Source organism: Mauremys reevesii, linkage group 12, assembly GCF_016161935.1.
Source record: "Mauremys reevesii isolate NIE-2019 linkage group 12, ASM1616193v1, whole genome shotgun sequence".
NCBI classification, from domain to species: Eukaryota; Metazoa; Chordata; order Testudines; family Geoemydidae; genus Mauremys; species Mauremys reevesii.
The window spans coordinates 41350614-41371357 of NC_052634.1; the positions used below are offsets into that span (position 1 = coordinate 41350614).

Genomic DNA, 20744 nt, shown 5'->3' on the forward strand with positions numbered 1-20744 from the left:
ATATATAACAGTGGTTGCAATAATGATCTATATGCTCATATTTTGCATCTCCCTGTCAAAATACAACTGACACGTGTGGCTTTCTACAGAGTGTCATGATGTTAAAGTTGGGGAATTCAGTCTCTGTACTTGTGTGTAGGGGGTATTGCTTTGTGCCAGGCACACCGGGCTGTTAGCTGCACCCACTGTCCTTGCCAGGGACCCCTGCTGAACCCTGGGGGCTGCACTGCAGTGCTGGGGTGACTCTGCAGGTGGAGAAGCTGCTGTGGAGCAATGTAGAGCAGGTGCAGGAAGGAGCCGGGGTCACTATTCACATTCTGAACTGCACAATTTTCCAAATTTGGGAATGTCCGAGAACAATTCTAGGGGGAAAGTGAACGCAGAGCAGTGACACTGGAGGTGCCCAGACCTCCAATGGGGGCGGCGTGGAAATTAATAACCGGAAGATCATTTGTGAAATTAGTTGTCACTGACAAGATTTGTCTCTGTTCCTATTTCACGCTGTGGTGTTAGTTAGAAGAATCAGAACATATTTTTACTATATTAATTAAACACTTAATTTTATTTACCCAAGCCAAAACTTAGTGTCACTTATTTTTCCTCTGTCCTAGCAAGAATGAATTTGAATTTTGTGACTTTCTGGAAAGTGCAGCGAGATTAAATGTGGGGAATTCAGTCTCTGTGTTTGTGAGCTGATGTTTTCCTCTCACAGGTCAGTGCCTGCATTGAAATACCAAGAGGGATCTAAGGGCTGGTGTACACTGGGCACTTCACTGGCAGAGCGACGTCTCTCACGGTGTGAAAAATCCCCACCCCAAACCCATAGAGTTAAGGTGACCAAGCCCTGGTTAGAATTGTTCTGTCAATGCAGCTATTACAGGGGTGGGAAAACCCCTCCAGTCACTGTCTACTCAAAAGTGCTATAGCAGGGCCACAGCAGCGTTTTAAGTGTAGATAGAGTGAAACTAGATCTGGCTCCAGTTTGCACTGTGGATGCTCAGGCACTAAGACTACAGTAATAATAATAACAACAATTCAGTGTTTCTGTAGTTGGTAGGATTAGAACCACACAGGGCAACCCCAATGGATTTCTACTCCATTGCTTTAAACATTCAGCTATAACTACTTCATATGCAGCTGTTTGAATGTGGGTGAAGGACTCGGGCTGAGAAATGATTTAACAGGGGTTTGTTTCAATTGGCCTGATTAAAAACTATGGCTAAAAGGCAGCCATCTTGTTAGTACTTGTACCTGTGTAGGGACACCCCAGTGGGTGTCAAGTCCATTGCGTTAACCAGGAGTAGTAGATTATTTTATCTAGGTACAAATTTCTTGGTCAAGTTCTAAACTCCAGGGAAAACAATACACTGCTGATAAGAAGAAGTATATAAAAAGATTTTGCAGCCACCATGGGCATAACTATGATGTGAGCAGCCCAAGGTTTTCCTCCCCAACCACACATCCTCCCCCCCTCATGCTGGATCATCTGCTTGGCCCCCTGCCCCATCTCGGGGTGCGCTGTGCGGCGTGGCTGGGGATTGTGCAGTGGCCCAGCACCAGGCAATGCAGAATGGACACCACACGCCCTGCCCCTCCTCACCCAAGCTGCCCCCTAAGTGCATTGGAGCCCAGCGCCCTGCACCTGGGCACTCCTGCCCCACAGGGGGTGAGCTGCAGCCCCCACCACACTCCGCAGAGGGAAGGAGGGTCAGGCCAGCCAGCCCTTGTAAGATCAGGAAATCACCACTGGGGTCGACGGTATGGGGGCTGTGACATATAGAGAAACGGTTGTTGCGCTGGCAGAGGGCAGCAGAGCATGCACACACACACACACGCTTGCAAACATACACAAACACATGCATGAATCCAGCCCCCCCCACACACAATTGCTAATATACACAAACACCCGCATAAATCCAGCCAACACCAACACAAGTACTAACAGATGCAAACACACACACAAATCCAGCCACATGAACACACACCTGCACAGCCACAATAACCCCCACAGCTGCAAATAATCCCCCCCTACAACCACTGCAGAAAACCAGACATACACAAACACACACACACACCATCCCCATTCTGTACACACACCTTGAGTCACTCACTGTGACACTGAACACTTCAATTGGATGGGGGGCCCAGCACCGTGGCTATTTCCGGCCCCCCAGGGCTTGTGTAGGTGGCAGAGTGGGGGCACAGGAGGCACGATCCAGTGCCAGCCAAGGGGGGGTTAGAGATGGGAGGGGGGCTGTGGTTTCTGCACCACCTGGTTCCTGGCACAGGCTCCTTGGAGTATTTGCATTTCTTACCCCATCACAACTTCCTGCTCAGCCCCCTCCTGCTGTGCAAGATGGTTGGGGGAGGGGAGATAGGAACTTGTGAAGGTTTTTATTCTTCCTCTGAATCATGTAGCACTGGCCACTGTTGGTGATAGGATACCTTATAGGCCCACTGACCTATTTTGCTATGGAAAATCCTATGGTATATTAGATAGTGAAGTACATTATGTAGGGGAACAGGATTACACCTTTCACCAAAGCATCCAGAAATGGCCACTGTCTGAGGCAGAATATCAGATAAAATAGACCTCAGAAAGTTCTGGTGTGGCATACTGTAATGTTCTATAATAGAAGATTGAATAAGTAGACACATTTGTTTTGCCTCCCTCTAAAGCATTCAGCATTAGACACTATTGGGGATAGGACAGCAGACAAAATGGACTATTCATCTATTCCACCGCATGGTAGCGGTAATAATGATCGGTAGATTATCTACAGTGCTTTTCATTAGATTGCTGAGTGCTTTACGAAAGAGGTCAGTATCATATCCTCCATTTTACAGATAGGAAAACTGAGGCATGAGATGCCGTGACTTGCCTGCGGTCACCATGGTAGGCCCATGAGACAAACCAGGTCTCCTGAGTCCCAGTCTAACCACTGGACAACACTGCCTCCCGTATGGTTTGGTATTACACAGTGAGATGCAAACAGTGTATGATCGCCATTAAAATATCATGCATTAGCCATTGTTGGAAATGAACCCACACTACTTAAACAACTGATTTATCCCTTTATGGAGAAGCCTATGGTATGATATTGCACAGTAGGATACATAGGAATTAAACAGCTGTGTCCTGGCCACTGGTGAAGACAGGATACTAGGTTAGATGCGTCAGTGGCTGATCCGCTGTCAGTACTTCTAGTCTGGCATGGTGGGTGAAGTATGTGATGATGGAGAGGTGGGGTGCGTTACACTTTTCTGGGAAGCAGTGTTACTCAATCTCTTCACATTAGCAACTTCATATTCAACACGAAATTGTTTTGTGACTATTCCCCAGACATTTACTATTGAAAAGTAAAATAAACAAAACAAAAACAAACCAGTGGTAATATATTTAATCTGTGCCTGTACTTGTTTTCAAAGGTTGACTGGGAGCACTTGACCTTGAAGAGTATGGATGAGCAGGCAGTGGGAGAGGGGTTTGTTTGGTTGGCTTTTTTTTGCCTTTAAGAATTAATAATACATAGCTCTTATATACTATTTTTTTGTCAACAGAGCTCAATACATTTTACCAAGGAGCAACATCCCTTTCTGGAATGTGTTTTCTCCAAAAGTAGCTATTGTGTCATACAGGAGGCCTGTGATATGCAGGGGGTCAGATTAGATGCTCTAATGGTCTCTTCTGGCCATAAAGTCGACTAATTTCTGAAAAACTGAGTGTAGCATTGGGAGCAGCGTCTGATGTTTTCCTGTCTAGCCGGCTTGCTGCCTAGAACGAACGCTCCTTGAGTGGGGTGATCCACAGGGAGTAGCTCAAACCTCCAAAGTGCCTGGCCAGGGGCAGGACATTAGCCCAGCAAGGGAGGGGTGTGGCAGTGACATCACAAAGGCCTTTTGCAGGACCTCAGCCTATTGGTCCAAGGTGGTGGGGAGGTGGTGACCTCACAGAGAGATGCTGACATCAGCCAGGCAGGACAGGGGCGAGAGGCCAGGGAAACCTCAGAGACCCCTGTGGCTTTGCTTCAGCAAGTCTCCTTCTCCAGGTCTCTCTTTGAGGACTGAGGGAGTATTCGGGTTCACGTACGTGAGCGCCAGGAGGAACCTCTTTCGAGTTTTCTTCTTCCGTTTTCCTGATTTTACTAGAAAACAGCCGTCCCTGTTTAGAAGGTAAGAGCCTCCTCGAGGTTTGAAACCTGTTCAGTCTGATCCATCTGGTGACAGTTGAATTCTAGGCATGGAAAACACGAGCTTAAGGAGGCAGAATTTTATTCCGTACCTGGGATTTTGTCCCTTAGAATCACTGGGGACATTAGGGTTTGTTCTTTTTGTTTCACCTTTTCCTCCATCCCTCCCTCCCTCCTTTCTCTTCGTCTCTTGCTTCTTTTGTCCTGTCTCCTGTTCCCCTCCCAACACCAGGAACAGTGTCGGGGTGTGTTTGGGGTGGGGGCAGAAGAGGGGGATGGGCGGCACTGGGGAGGGGAGCTTGGGGGTGTTGGGGCGGGGCAGAAGAGGGGATGGGCGGCATCGGGAAGGGGAGCTCAGGGGTTTGGGCACGGGGCAGAGAGGGGACGGCGGCACTGGGGATTGGGTTCTCGGGGTGTTTGGGGCGGGGTAGAGAGGGGATGGGCGGCACTGGGGATTGGGTTCTCGGGGGTGTTTCAGGGCGGGGTAGAGAGGGGATGGGCGGCACTGGGGAGGGGAGCTCGGGGGTGTTGGGGCAGGGGCAGAAGAGGGGATGCGCGGCATGGGGAGCTCGGGGTGTTTGGGGCGGGGGCAGAGGGGATGGGTGGCACTGGGGAGGGGTCCTCGGGGATGATGGGGCGGGGGCAGAAGAGGGGATGGGCGGCACTGGGGAGGGGAGCTCGGGGGTTGGGGCGGGGTCAGAGGGGATGGGCGGCACTGGGGAGGGGAGCTCTGGGGGTGTTGGGGCGGGGCAGAGAGGGGATGGGCGGCACTGGGGAGGGGAGCTCAGGGGGTGTTTGAGTTCGGGAGCAGAAGAGGGGATGGGCGGCATCGGGGAGCTTGGGGGTGTTGTTGGGGCGGGGGCAGAAGAGGGGACGGGCGGCACTGGGGAGGAGCTCGGGGTATTTGGGGCGGGGCAGAGACGGGGATGGGCGGCACTGGGGAGGAGCACGGGGTTGGGGGCGGGGCAGAGAGGGGATGGGCGGTAGTGGGGAGGGAGCTCAGGGGTTGGGGGCGGGGCAGAGAGGGGATGGGCGGCAGTGGGGAGGAGCTCAGGGGGTTGGGGGCGGGGCAGAGAGGGGAGGGGCGGTAGTGGGGAGGAGCTCAGGGGTTGGGGCGGGGCAGGGAGGGGGATGGGCGGCAGTGGGGGAGGGGGAGCTCGGGGTTGGGCTGCTCAGGAGCCGCCTCGCGAACGCTTCAAGGCCACGTGACGCCCTCTCGGAAACTCCGCCTCCCGAGACAGCCAATAGGAAGAGGAGGCAGAGCCCTGACCAATGGGAGCGCGAGAAGAAACCTTCCCCCGCCCAGTTCCAGTGTGAGGTTGGGGCTGCAGTGACCAGCGCCCCGAGCAGGGTGCAGCGGGGGGGGGCTGCAGTGACTAGACCCCCCAGCAGGGTACATCGGGGCTGCAGTGACCAGAGCCCCAGCAGGGTGCATCGGGGCTGCACTGACCAGAGCCCCAGCAGGGTGCAGCTGGGGCTGCACTGACCAGACCCCCAAGCAGGGTGCAGCGGGGGGGGCTGCAGTGACCAGAGCCCCCAGCAGGGTGCATCGGGGGGGGCTGCAGTGACCAGAGCCCCCAGCAGGGTGCAGCTGGGGGGGGGGGCTGCACTGACCCGACCCCAAGCAGGGTGCAGCGGGGCTGCACTGACCAGACCCCAGCAGGGGGCTGCCGGCCGGGGGTTCCTGCAGTTTGGTGCCATTCACAGGGAGACCCGCAAGCGCCTGCCCCCCCCACCCCGGGCCGAGCTCCCGCCCGGCCCCCCAGCCCACGGCCGCTTGCGCAGCCCCCCCCTGCGGTGTCACCACTCCCCCCCCCGGCTGTGTCCCCCCCGCAGCTTCCCAGCCCCAGCTCCCCTCCGGTGGCCCCACACTTCCTCCCTGCAGCCTGCCCCATTCCCCTGAGTCCCAGCTTCACCCCGACATCTCTCCAACCCACCTCCCCATCGCAGCCTCTGCCCCCAGTGCCCCGGCCCTGCTCCCGGGGGCAGAGGCCCCCACCCCGCGGCCGCTCCACTCCCCACAATGGGCAGCTGCTGGCGCTGAGGAAGGGGGGTCTGGGCCAGGCCAGGTGCTGGGCCGATCCTGGTGAAAGAGAGACGAGCCGGCAAGGCTGAGAGGCCCCTCCCTTGTCTGGGGGGACAGGGCTCCACAATTTGGCCAGTGTCACCCTCCCCATCCAGAGGAGACGTCCGCTCCCAGCAGGCCGTGCTCCATCTCCACCCCGCAGGGGAGCCCCAGTCCAGCAGTGCCCCCACCCCGCCCCATCAGCAGCCAAGCCGAACCTGCCCCTTCTCCCTGCGAGGGCTGCAGGACTCCCTGCCCCCGCAGCACCAGCCTCCCCCCATGTCCCCGGGGTGGGGTGGGGGAAGGGGGGATTCCTTCTTCCCATTGCCCAGATCCCACCCCCACCCCGGGCTGCCCAGACGGGAGCCAGGGGCTGCAGCAGTTGGCTGCTTCCCCAGGGCTCCCAAGGAGCCGCCAGGAGAAGGGACGAGATTCTCCACGGCGCTGCAGCCGTTCACACTGGGACCCGTCTCACACGGGGGAAACTGAGGCACCAGGGAGGGCGAGATGGGCTGCACCAGCTCAGATTGGGAGTCTGTGGGAGAGCCAGGAATAGAACCCAGGAGTCCTGGCTCCATGGGCAGCTTGGGACTCCTCCACTTGGGGAGGCTGGGCGGGCCCGGACTGTGGCCCTGCCCCAAGGCCTGCTGCCACTCAGCCTCCTCCTGCCAAAGCCCCGCCCACACGCCCATTCAGCCCGCCCACACTCCCCCTTCAGCCCCGCCCACACGCCCCTTCAGCCCCGCCCACACGCCCCCCTCAGGACCCCTTTGTTCCACTCCCCTGACCCCCCCCGCCCACCTCTCACGTCTCTTCCCCCGAGGCCCTGCCACTTGTGCCTCTTCGCCCCCACCCCAAGGCCCCCCCCCACCTGTCTCTCTGCTGTTTGCACCCCCGGCCTCTCCCCCCACGGCCCCATGTGGCCGGATGGAGCTTGGGAAAGGGCGGAGTGAGGATGGGGCCTTGCGGGGGAGAGGACTCGGGGGAGCAGGGCCTCTGGGTGGAGCACGGGCCAGGTGCCTCCCCGGGCCCCTTATACCCACCGCCCCTGCCTGGCTCCCGGCCTCCCCGGCTCTAACCACTAGACCCCGCAGCACTGGGACAATTTGTATAGTGGGAGGTGCTGAGAGCCAGTGAACAAACCTGTAAACCCTGCACAGGATGGAAACCACTTCAAGCCAGGGGGTGCACAAGACTGGCCCCCACTCCCTTCCCAGAGCCAGCGGTGGGACCCGGATACCCTGGCTCCCAACCCCCACTCTAACCACTAGCCTGCACTGCCCTGCCACAGCTGGGGAGAAGAACCAGGAGTCCTGGCTCCCAGCCCGGCCGTGGGTGGAGCAGGACGTACTGGCCATGGGCTCAGCTGGGCATCGCTTACCATCAGGCTGGATGGTATCCCAGTGCTGACCTCCAGACCCACAGCTCTGCTGGTGCCCCTCACTCCCGACCCGCAGCCCCTTGGTTCCCCCCAGCACTGACGGTGCCCTCACTCCCGACCCGCAGCCCCTGCTATCCTAGTCCTGACCTCCAGACTCACAGCACTGACGGTGCCCCTCACTCCCGACCCGCAGCCCCTCCTATCCCAATCCTGATCTCCAAACTCACAGCTCTGCCGGTGCCCCTCACTCCCGACCCGCAGCCCCTACTATCCCAGTCCTGACTCCAGACTCACAGTTCTGCTGCTGCCCACTACTCCTGACCCGGAGCCCCTTAGGCGTCCACCAGCTCTGACGGTGCCCCTCACTCCCGATCCGCAGCCTCCTGGTCTCCCTCCTGCTCTGCTGCTGCCCCTCACTCCCGACCCGCAGCCCTCCTATTCCAATCCTGATCTCCAGATCCACAGCTCTGCTGGTGCCCCTCACTCCCGACTTGCAGCGACTGGGCTTCCCGCAGAGCTGCCCAGTCACTGTGCTGCCGGTGCCCCTCACTCCTGACCCACAGACCCCTGGGCTTCCTTCAGCTCTACCGGAGCCCCTCACTCCCGACCCGCAGCCCCCTCGCTTCCCCCCAGCGCAAGTGGGGCCCCACACTCCGGACCCGCACACCCTGCGATCCCACTCCTGACCTCCAGACTCACAGTTCTGCTGCTGCCCCTAACTCCCGACCCGCAGCCCCTCCTATCCCAATCCTGATCTCCACACCCAGAGCTCTGCTGGTGCCCCTCACTCCCGACCCGCAGTCCCCTCGATTTCCCGCTGAGCTCCCCAGTTACTGCGCTGCCAGTGCCCCTCACTCCCGACCCGCAGCCCCTACTATCCCAGTCCTGACCTCCAGCCTCACAGCTCTGCTGGTGCCCCTCACTCCCGACCCGCAGCCCCCTCGATTCCTCGCTGAGCTCCCCAGTTACTGCACTGCTGGTGCCCCTCACTCCCGACCCGCAGCCCCTTAGGCGTCAACCAGCTCTGACGGTGCCCCTCACTCCCGACCCGCAGCCCCTGCTATCCCAGTCCTGACCTCCAGACTCTCAGCTCTGCTGGTGCCCCTCACTCCCGACCCGCAGCCCCTGCTATCCCAGTCCTGACCTCCAGACTCTCAGTTCTGCTGGTGCCCCTCACTCCCGACCCGCATGGGTCACCCCTGGAGCAGGTTAAAGCTGCAGGTTGACAGTGGGGTTGCTGCCCCTGTGAACAGCTGCTGTAGCACCGCCTGGGCAGGACAGGGAGAGCCAGTTATACCCCCCCTCCCCCAGCCTGTATCAGGGAATGGGAGCTCTCACACCCTGGGGACCTACCCACCAGAGATCTTCTCGGGGGGGAGAGTGGCACCTACACACCCAGGATCTTCTAAAGAGGGACAAGGGCATCCACACTCCGGGATCCTCTGCAGAGGGATGGACACCCACACATCCAGGATTCTGTATGGGGGGCAGAGGTACCCGGACACCTGGGCTCCTGGATGGGGGATGGGGGGCACTGAAACATCCGGGATCTTACCTGGGAGGACAGCGGCGCCTGCACCCCGACATGAGATGGGGGCGGGGGAACCAGGAGCATTTCCCAGTTCCAGGCTGTCCCCATCTGACCAAGGCACAGAGCTCACAAGCAGAGTTTAAAGCTCCAGCTGCCAGGCAGCAAAACAAGCTGGGCCCTGTGGCTGGTGCCTGTGATCCCAGCGCCTGGGGAGGCTGAGGCTGGTGGATCGCTTGAGCTCAGGAGTTCTGGACTGCAGGGGGCTGTGCCGATCGGGTGTCTGCATTACGTTCAGCATCAATATGGTGATCCCGGGGAAGCTTGGGGTCTCCAGGTTGCCTAAGGAGGGGTGAACCGGCCCAGGTTGGAAACGGAGCAGGTCAAAACTCCCATGCTGATCAGTAGTGGGATCGCGCCTGTGAATAGCCCCTGCAGTGTAGCCTGGGCAAGACAGTGAGACACAGTCTCTTTTAAGACTCCCCCCCCCCCCGCAGAGCCTGGAGTGGGGGATGGGAGCACCCACACGCTGGGGAATCTGACTTGGGGGGAGGGACGCCCCCTGCCACACGGATCTTGAAAAGGGGAACAGTGACACCCACAGAGCCTGGATGGGGGCAGGGAACCATACATGGGAGCTAGTTCATGGGGTGGGGACACACCCATATGCTCCGTTGCACCATTCTTAATGAGAAGAACGGGGCATCCGCACAACACGGATCCTTAACGGGCGGGGACACCCACACACTCCACTATTAACCAGGAGGACAGGGGCACCAGACACCCCGTAGCGTGGAGAACCCCACATCCACCGGATCCCTCATGGGGGTAAGACAGAGGATTGTAATGGGGCCCAGCGCACCCACGCACCAGGGATTGTTAAGGGTTGAAGGGACAGCGACACCCACACACACTGAGATCACATCATTGGAGGAACGCAAAACCCTCCACAGAAGGACCTGGTCTGTTCCATGATGGCAGCCCAGCCTGGGTGAGTCAAAGTCTCTTTTTGTACACGCACGCCCCAGTGATCCTGACTAGGGGGAGAGAGACACCCACCCCCCAGAGATCCTTAATGGTCTAGGGTGCACCCACACACCAGGGATTCTTATGGGTGGGAGGAATGGAGACAGCCAGACACACTGAGATCACTTCCTCCCAGGAGCCTGGGCCAGACAGGGAGACACAGTCCCCGTTTACATATCTGCCAGAAAACCTTCCTCCCACTCCCTCCACACAATGTTCTTATCTGGAGGTGAAGCCAGGGAAACCACATGGAGGATTCTTATCTGGGGAACTGGGGGGACCCACTAACCACCAGAGATTCTTAAGGGCAGGAGGAACAGGGACTCCCACCTCTGCAGCATGGGGGTGGGTCGCCTGCTGGGATCATCTGGGCATATTTCACCTCGTCAGCTCCCTGCCATTGCCTTGGGGGCCCCTTGTTCGCTGCCTCTGGTACCCAGTTTAGCCTCCTTCCTGAGGGCTGAAACGCTTTGATCTGTCTAAGGTCTGTGGGATCAATACGTGTCATGGTGTAATTCTGTGTTATTCGGGGGTCAGACTAGCTGAGCTAATGGCCCCTTCTGCCCTTAAACGCCATGAAAACATTTCCCTGGTTTCTCCTTGCGCCTGACAGACACCACGGTGAGGGGCCCAAGAGAAGATCCTGGACACAGCGCTCTGGCTCTTACGTTACTTGGGGACGTCAGCGCTTTCCTAGCAAAGCTGCTGCTAAAGCGCTGGATTTGGGGAACGGTTCGGCTCCGGTTCAGAGATCTGCCTGCGGGGTGTGAACCTGCCACGAGGAGCGGGAAACGCAACCAGCAACGGGAGGCGTTGGCTGAGCTCCGGGCTGCCCCCGTGTGGCCAAAGCTTAGAACTGAGCAGCGGAGTTTAAAGCTGGCGCTGGGAGGGACCTGAACACGCGGGGCATGAAGGCTCCTGCGTGTAACGCTTGTTGGGTGGGCAGCTGAGCGTAGCTGATTGCCGGAGTTCAGGGCTGCACCCTGGGGTGCTGAGCAGGTGTCTGTGCTCAGGTTGGCCTCGCTCTGCTGGTTTCTGGGAAGTTTGGGATCGCCAGTCTCCCTAGAGAGAGAGGAGCCAGCCCAGAAAAGGAGGTTTTCAAAACTCTGGTACCAATAGACAGTGGGACTGACCCTGTGAAGAGCCGCTGCAGCCCCGCCAGGGAGAGCCGGTCTCTCTTTATGCAGCACCCCCCCCCCCCATTCCTCAGGACGGGGGTTGTGCTCAAAGATCTGTGCCCCGTGTTTTCACCTCCATGTGAAGCGCACAGTGCAAATAACCATCAGCGCATCAGCTCAGTTCCAGGCTCCACTTCCACCCGCTCAGGCAAGATGGTGCAGAGGAGCCCCTGGGTGGCTGTGGGCCTGGGGAGGATGGCTTTTGATTTTTCGGCCTGACCGCTACGGGCAGCCAGGCCAAAAGTCAGATGGCCGGCTCTCCCGTCCACCAGGCTCATCAGGAGCCCTTAGTTGACCGGCTCGGAGAATGCGGGCAGCGTCCCCCACTACCTCTCGCATGCAAAGTGAGCGCTCTGCCGCTTGAGCTAATTCCCCGCAGCTGGCCTGACTCTCAGGCACCGGGGAAAAAAAGGCAAGGGCTCTGTGGCCTTAAGCAGAACACAGCCTGAAATGGGGGGAAGGGGGGCGTGCTACCCAGAGCTGGGGAAGGGGGTCCGAGTCCCAGCCACGCTCCTCGGCACAAACACCAATGCTCCCTCCATGGAGTGTGTCTGGGCTGAGAGTTAGCCCCTGAAACAAGCACCAAGCTTCAGAAGACAACGCAGGGATAGATCACTTGACGATTGCCTGCTCTGGCCATTGCCTCTGAAGCGCCTGGCATCGGTTACTGTCAGAAGACGTGATAGTGGCCTAGCTGGACCATCGGTCTCACCCAGGAGGGCCGTTCTTATCTTCACCACTTTCCTCTAACCCAAGCAAAGCCAGGAGCAGGCCCAGCTCAGCAACTCTAGCAGACTCCCTGGACCCCTGGCCCAGCATACAGCAAAACGACCCTGCCTCCGCCAGGATAGACAGCCACCGAGTCCCTCTTCCAGACCAACGCAGCCCTTCCCCGCTTTGGCTGTCTCCAAGCTTTCTGCGTGCTCTGCTCTGCTCCACGGCTGCCATGCTGCCTGAGATCAGGAGGCTGCTCAGCTGGTTAGAGCGTGGTGCTAATAACGCCAAGGTCATGGATTCAAGCCCCATGCTGGCCACTCAGGGTGCAGGAGGGAGAGGGTGGCTTCTGGTCTTTTGGCTGACTGCTAGGGGTGGCAGAGGCCAAAACCAGGTGGGCCGGGAGCGGGCAAGAGCCCTGCTGGGCGCGGGCGCAGGCGCCGGGCAGGACGAGGATCCCGAAACCTCCCTGGGCTCCTCGCTCCACCTGCTGCCTGAAAGGAACTTGGGTCCGGGGAGGAGACGGGTGAGCCCAGCCGGCTGCCTTCCAGGCTCATAGGAGGCCAGGCTTGAGCTGCCCGCCCGCGAAGCCAAAATCGCAGGCCTGCCGGCTCACCCCCATTTCCACAGAGGGTTGACCTGATGGCCCGAATTCTTGCCGGCCGCCAGCTCCACCCAAATGGACCCGACACCGGATCATGCTCCCCAGCCCAAGCCACAGAGGAAGGCTTAATCCTTGGCACCCCAACCTAGGGGAGAGGCTTCACACTCCGCCGGCGCAGGGTGACCTTTGGGACTTCCCTGGACACCATCCTCCCACTGCCCACAGCCAGACCCCCCAAGCCCACACTAGAGCCCACACCTCCGACAGGAAGGGGCAGGAGGACCACTCCGCCCAGGGGCACCACCACTCAAAGTCAGCTTCACTTGCTTCCTCTTCTACCCCTTTCCTCCCAAGTTATGCGCGCCTCACGGGAGCCGGCCCTGGGAAGACGCAGGCACGGCACTCTGACTGGCGGAAGCCAAACGCCCACTCCGAGAGTTTAGCACGGGCTCTTGAGGCACTGGAGGAACCCCATGCAGATGCAATGATGGAGCTAAACTTTACGGCCAAGGGCCCTACCTGTGCAGAAAGCTAACTTGCTTGTGAAAAAGACGCCTCTTTCGGCTCCCCTTCCAAACTTCCAAATGCCTCCAAATGGGAAAACACACACACTGAAACACCCAAACGGTCCTAACGCTGGGGCCAGGTGAAAAAGAAAAGCAAGGAAAAGATTTCTAAATGGCCACCCTGCCAGAGTCGTACAGCTCCGCAAGTGAAACCCGTGGGAGGGACATTACACAGAAAAGGGGAATGGAAAGCTGCCCAAATTGAGATGCTGTGGAAAGCTACAGCCCCATCGCTACTCCTACTCTGCACACTTCTTGCAACAGCTGATGAACGGCCAGGTGCTTTTCGCATCCAAGCCCACACCAGGGAAAGACCTTGAAAAGCTTCCCGTGGCTTGCCTGGTTCAGCTGGTCAGAGTGTGGCACTCGTGGAGGCAAGATGGTGCAGAGGAGCCCCTGGGTGGCTGTGGGCCTGGGGAGGATGGCTTTTGATTTTTCGGCCTGACCGCTACGGGCAGCCAGGCCAAAAGTCAGATGGCCGGCTCTCCCGTCCACCAGGCTCATCAGGAGCCCTTAGTTGACCGGCTCAGAGAATGCGGGCAGCGTCCCCCACTACCTCTCGCATGCAAAGCGAGCGCTCTGCCGCTTGAGCTAATTCCCCGCAGCTGGCCTGACTCTCAGGCACCGGGCAAAAAAAGGCAAGGGCCCTGTGGCCTTAAGCAGAACACAGCCTGAAATGGGGGGAAGGGGGGCGTGCTACCCAGAGCTGGGGAAGGGGGTCCGAGTCCCAGCCACGCTCCTTGGCACAAACACCAATGCTCCCTCCGTGGAGTGTGTCTGGGCTGAGAGTTAGCCCCTGAAACAAGCACCAAGCTTCAGAAGACAACGCAGGGATAGATCACTTGACTATTGCCTGCTCTGGCCATTGCCTCTGAAGCGCCTGGCATCGGTTACTGTCAGAAGACGTGATAGTGGCCTAGCTGGACCATCGGTCTCACCCAGGAGGGCCGTTCTTATCTTCACCACTTTCCTCTAACCCAAGCAAAGCCAGGAGCAGGCCCAGCTCAGCAACTCTAGCAGACTCCCTGGCCCCTGGCCCAGCATACAGCAAAACGACCCTGCCTCCGCCAGGATAGACAGCCACCGACTCCCTCTTCCAGACCAACGCAGCCCTTCCCCGCTTTGGCTGTCTCCAAGCTGTCTGCGTGCTCTGCTCTGCTCCACGGCTGCCATGCTGCCTGAGATCAGGAGGCTGCGAGGTCTCACGGTCTCAGCTGAGCTGGTATCGCGTGCCACCCCGCCCATCTCCTCATTCCCTTCATGGACCCCTGGGATGTGAGTAATTCTGTATTTGAGTGGCTCTCCTCCCGGCCAATGAGCTTGGCGTAGACTAGCAGGGAGGGAGGAGGAAAGGATTGTGCTCCAGTGAGAGCTCAGAAAGAAAGGTGCAGGTCCCCCACTAGAGCCCAGCCCAGCAGAGCAAAGCAGAGCAGAGCAGGCTGGAGAATGTGTGTCTGGGTCTGACTACTTCTCCCATGCTCTTCCATTTGAGCTAACTTCCCCCAGCTGTCGCCAGCCTCCCAGTCAGTGCAAGGGGGAGAAGGGCCGGGGTGGAAGAGCTTTGTGCTCGCAAGGGCTGGCCTTTGGGAGGCCAAGCGGGGAGAGGGATGGAGGCCACTGGAGGAGCTGAGCCGGCTGACTGTCCATGGCTTCTAAAAGAAGGGCAAGAGAAGGTCCCCGCGGCTGCCTTGCTGCTGGAGAATGCGGGCATTGATCCCGCTGCCTCTCGCATGCGAAGCGAGCGCTCTACCACTTGAGCTAATTCCCCTACCTTGGCAGGTGGTGTCTTGATCCATCCATTTGATAATGGAGGCCACATCGTTCCCCGCGCCAGCCGGTGACTCCTTCCAAAAGGGTCAGGCAAGAGAGGGCTTCCCGTAGGCCGGCTAGCTCAGCTGGTTAGAGCGTGGTGCTAATAACGCCAAGGTCATGGGTTCAAGCCCCATGCTGGCCACTCAGGGTGCAGGAGGGAGAGGGTGGCTTCTGGTCTTTTGGCTGACTGCTAGGGGTGGCAGAGGCCAAAACCAGGTGGGCCGGGAGCGGGCAAGAGCCCTGCTGGGCGCGGGCGCAGGCGCCGGGCAGGAGGAGGATCCCGAAACCTCCCTGGGCTCCTCGCTCCACCTGCTGCCTGAAAGGAACTTGGGTCCGGGGAGGAGACGGGTGAGCCCAGCCGGCTGCCTTCCAGGCTCATAGGAGGCCAGGCTTGAGCTGCCCGCCCGCGAAGCCAAAATCGCAGGCCTGCCGGCTCACCCCCATTTCCACAGAGGGTTGACCTGATGGCCCGAATTCTTGCCGGCCGCCAGCTCCACCCAAATGGACCCGACACCGGATCATGCTCCCCAGCCCAAGCCACAGAGGAAGGCTTAATCCTTGGCACCCCAACCTAGGGGAGAGGCTTCACACTCCACCGGCGCAGGGTGACCTTTGGGACTTCCCTGGACACCATCCTCCCACTGCCCACAGCCAGACCCCCCAAGCCCACACTAGAGCCCACACCTCCGACAGGAAGGGGCAGGAGGACCACTCCGCCCAGGGGCACCACCACTCAAAGTCAGCTTCACTTGCTTCCTCTTCTACCCCTTTCCTCCCAAGTTATGCGCGCCTCACGGGAGCCGGCCCTGGGAAGACGCAGGCACGGCACTCTGACTGGTGCAAGCCAAACGCCCACTCCGAGAGTTTAGCACGGGCTCTTGAGGCACTGGAGGAACCCCATGCAGACGCAATGATGGAGCTAAGCTTTACGGCCAAGGGCCCTACCTGTGCAGAAAGCTAACTTGCTTGTGAAAAAGACGCCTCTTTCGGCTCCCCTTCCAAACTTCCAAATGCCTCCAAATGGGAAAACACACACACTGAAACACCCAAACGGTCCTAACGCTGGGGCCAGGTGAAAAAGAAAAGCAAGGAAAAGATTTCTAAATGGCCACCCTGCCAGAGTCGTACAGCTGCGAAAGTGAAACCCGTGGGAGGGACATTACACAGAAAAGGGGAATGGAAAGCTGCCCAAATTGAGATGCTGTGGAAAGCTACAGCCCCATCGCTACTCCTACTCTGCACACTTCTTGCAACAGCTGATGAACGGCCAGGTGCTTTGCATCCAAGCCCACACCAGGGAAAGACCTTGAAAAGCTTCCCGTGGCTTGCCTGGTTCAGCTGGTCAGAGTGTGGCACTCGTGGAGGCAAGATGGTGCAGAGGAGCCCCTGGGTGGCTGTGGGCCTGGGGAGGATGGCTTTTGATTTTTCGGCCTGACCGCTACGGGCAGCCAGGCCAAAAGTCAGATGGCTGGCTCTCCCGTCCACCAGGCTCATCAGGAGCCCTTAGTTGACCGGCTCGGAGAATGCGGGCAGCGTCCCCCACTACCTCTCGCATGCAAAGCGAGCGCTCTGCCGCTTGAGCTAATTCCCCGCAGCTGGCCTGACTCTCAGGCACTGGGCAAAAGGCAAGGGCCCTGTGGCCTTAAGCAGAACACAGCCTGAAATGGGGAAGGGGCGTGCTACCCAGAGCTGGGGAAGGGGGTCCGAGTCCCAGCCACGCTCCTCGGCACAAACACCAATGCTCCCTCCGTGGAGTGTGTCTGGGCTGAGAGTTAGCCCCTGAAACAAGCACCAAGCTTCAGAAGACAACGCAGGGATAGATCACTTGACGATTGCCTGCTCTGGCCATTGCCTCTGAAGCGCCTGGCATCGGTTACTGTCAGAAGACGGGATAGTGGCCTAGATGGACCATCGGTCTCACCCAGGAGGGCCGTTCTTATCTTCACCACTTTCCTCTAACCCAAGCAAAGCCAGGAGCAGGCCCAGCTCAGCAACTCTAGCAGACTCCCTGGCCCCTGGCCCAGCATACAGCAAAACGACCCTGCCTCCGCCAGGATAGACAGCCACCGACTCCCTCTTCCAGACCAACGCAGCCCTTCCCCGCTTTGGCTGTCTCCAAGCTGTCTGCGTGCTCTGCTCTGCTCCACGGCTGCCATGCTGCCTGAGATCAGGAGGCTGCGAGGTCTCACGGTCTCAGCTGAGCTGGTATCGCGTGCCACCCCGCCCATCTCCTCATTCCCTTCATGGACCCCTGGGATGTGAGTAATTCTGTATTTGAGTGGCTCTCCCTCCCGGCCAATGAGCTTGGTGTAGACTAGCAGGGAGGGAGGAGGAAAGGGATTGTGCTCCAGTGAGAGCTCAGAAAGAAAGGTGCAGGTCCCCCACTAGAGCCCAGCACAGCAGAGCAAAGCAGAGCAGAGCAGGCTGGAGAATGTGTGTCTGGGTCTGACTACTTCTCCCATGCTCTTCCATTTGAGCTAACTTCCCCCAGCTGTCGCCAGCCTCCCAGTCAGTGCAAGGGGGAGAAGGGCCGGGGTGGAAGAGCTTTGTGCTCCGCAAGGGCTGGCCTTTTGGGAGGCCAAGCGGGGAGAGGGATGGAGGCCACTGGAGGAGCTGAGCCGGCTGACTGTCCATGGCTTCTAAAAGAAGGGCAAGAGAAGGTCCCCGTGGCTGCCTTACTGCTGGAGAATGCGGGCATTGATCCCGCTGCCTCTCGCATGCGAAGCGAGCGCTCTACCACTTGAGCTAATTCCCCTACCTTGGCAGGTGGTGTCTTGATCCATCCATTTGATAATGGAGGCCACATCGTTCCCCGCGCCAGCCGGTGACTCCTTCCAAAAGGGTCAGGCAAGAGAGGGTTTCCCGTAGGCCGGCTAGCTCAGCTGGTTAGAGCGTGGTGCTAATAACGCCAAGGTCATGGGTTCAAGCCCCATGCTGGCCACTCAGGGTGCAGGAGGGAGAGGGTGGCTTCTGGTCTTTTGGCTGACTGCTAGGGGTGGCAGAGGCCAAAACCAGGTGGGCCGGGAGCGGGCAAGAGCCCTGCTGGGCGCGGGTGCAGGCGCCGGGCAGGAGGAGGATCCCGAAATCTCCTTGGGCTCTCCTCCCTGGGCTCCTCGCTCCACCTGCTGCCTGAAAGGAACTTGGGCCCGGGGAGGAGACGGGTGAGCCCGGCCGGCTGCCTTCCAGGCTCATAGGAGGCCAGGCTTGAGCTGCCCGCCCGCGAAGCCAAAATCGCAGGCCTGCCGGCTCACCCCCATTTCCACAGAGGGTTGACCTGATGGCCCGAATTCTTGCCGGCCGCCAGCTCCACCCAAATGGACCCGGCGGATCATGCTCCCCAGCCCAAGCCACAGAGGAAGGCTTAATCCTTGGCACCCCAACCTAGGGGAGAGGCTTCACACTCCGCCGGCGCAGGGTGACCTTTGGGACTTCCCTGGACACCATCCTCCCACCGCCCACAGCCAGACCCCCCAAGCCCACACTAGAGCCCACACCTCCGACAGGAAGGAGCAGGAGGACCACTCCGCCCAGGGGCACCACCACTCAAAGTCAGCTTCACTTGCTTCCTCTTCTACCCCTTTCCTCCCAAGTTATGCGCGCCTCACGGGAGCCGGCCCTGGGAAGACGCAGGCACGGCACTCTGACTGGCGCAAGCCAAACGCCCACTCCGAGAGTTTAGCATGGGCTCTTGAGGCACTGGAGGAACCCCATGCAGACGCACTGACGGAGCTAAGCTTTACGGCCAAGGGCCCTACCTGTGCAGAAAGCCAACTTGCTTGTGAAAAGTATCAGTGGGGTAGCCATGTTAGTCTGGATCTGTAAAAGCAACAAAGAATCCTGTGGCACCTTATAGATTAACAGACGTTTTGTAGCCGTGTTAGTCTGGATTTACAGATCCAGACTAACACGGCTACCCCTCTGATACTTGACATCAAGGCACTGCATTTAGCCGTATGGAGTGGAAATCCATCAACCTCATGAAGAAACTTGCACAAATACAGACAGACATCATCTTCCTTTCCAAATGCAAACAGATGGACATCATACCAAATGGACTAAAGGTAAAAAATCCACTGCTATCTACATACTACACAGACCACAGTGAGAGATTATGCCATACTCTATCAAAGAAACTGAGGAACCACCTGATCAGCCTCCTGTACAGCAAACAGGAAAACATCAAAAAAGAGCTCTCCAACCTGGAGACTCTCATTAATAACCAAACTTCCATACAAACGGACTTCACTAAAATAAGACAGGAGATCTACATCACTCACTTCACCTCTCTACAAAGGAAAAAGGACTGTAAGCTGTCTAAACTCCTACCTGCCACATGGGGCCACAACCGTGATACCCCTAACCCACCCAGCAATATCGTCAATCTATCCAACCACACACTCAGCCCAGAAGAAACGTCTGTCCTATCTCGGGGACTCTCTTTCTGCCCTGCCACCCCCACCAACATGATACAGTTCTGCGGCGATCTGGAAGCCTACTTTCGTCATCTCCGACTCAAAGAATACTTTCAGGACAACACTGAACAGCGCACTGATACACAGTTACCCTCCCACCAACAGCACAAAAGAAGAACTCCACATGGACTGCTCCTGAGGTTCGAAATGACTGTCTGGACCTATACATTGAATGCTTCCGCCGACGTGCACAGGCAGAAATTGTGGAAAAACAACATCGCTTGCCTCATAACCTAAGTCGTGCAGAACGCAATGCCATCCACAGCCTCAGAAACCATCCTGACATTATAATCAAAGAGGCTGATAAAGGAGGTGCTGTTATCATCATGAACAGGTCTGACTACCAAAAGGAGGCTGCCAGACAACTCTCCAACACCAAATTTTACAGGCCACTTCCCTCAGATCCCACTGAGGAATACACTAAGAAACTGCACCATCTACTCAGGACACTCCCTACACTAACACCAGAACAAATCAACATACCCTTAGAGCCCCGACCAGGGCTATTCTATCTACTGCCCAAAATCCACAAACCTGGAAATCCTGGACGCCCCATCATCTCGGGCATTGGCACTGTCACAAAGGACTGTCTGGATATGTGGACTCTCTACTCAGACCCTATGCCACCAGCACTCCCAGCTATCTCCGTGACACCACTGATTTCGTGAGGCAACTACAATGCATTGGTAACCTTCCAGAAAACACCATCCTGGCCACCATGGATGTAGAGGCTCTCTACACCAACATCCCACACGCTGATGGAATACAAGCTGTCAGGAACAGTATCCCTGACGATGCCACAGCACAACTGGTTGCTGAGCTCTGTGCCTTTATCCTCAGACACAACTATTTCAAATTTGATGACAATATATATCTCCAGATCAGTGGCACCGCTATGGGCACCCGGATGGCCCCACAATATGCCAATATTTTTATGACTGACCTGGAACAACGCTGCCTCAGCTCCCGTCCACTCACGCCCCTTCTCTACCTACGCTACATTGATGACATCTTCATCATCTGGACCCATGGGAAAGAGACTCTGGAAAAATTCCACCACGATTTCAACAGCTTCCACCCCACCATCAACCTCAGCCTGGACCAATCTACACGGGAGGTCCACTTCCTAGACACTACGGTGCAAATAATTGATGGTCACATTAACACCACCCTATACCAAAAACCTACCGACCGCTATGCCTACCTTC

The 20744-nt window shown here is 58.0% G+C and overlaps 4 non-coding genes and 1 pseudogene across 4 annotated transcripts; 3 read left to right on the plus strand and 2 right to left on the minus strand.

Annotated features, from left to right (window-relative positions):
• LOC120375815 overlaps positions 1-20744 on the plus strand; it is a 451158-nt pseudogene that overhangs the window by 111257 nt on the left and 319157 nt on the right.
• Positions 14948-15020, minus strand: TRNAA-CGC. The gene has a single exon. It is a non-coding gene; the product is annotated as a tRNA-Ala (tRNA).
• On the plus strand, positions 15133-15206 carry TRNAI-AAU. Its single transcript has one exon. It is a non-coding gene; the product is annotated as a tRNA-Ile (tRNA).
• On the minus strand, positions 17747-17819 carry TRNAA-CGC. Its single transcript has one exon. It is a non-coding gene; the product is annotated as a tRNA-Ala (tRNA).
• TRNAI-AAU lies at positions 17932-18005 on the plus strand. Its single transcript has one exon. It is a non-coding gene; the product is annotated as a tRNA-Ile (tRNA).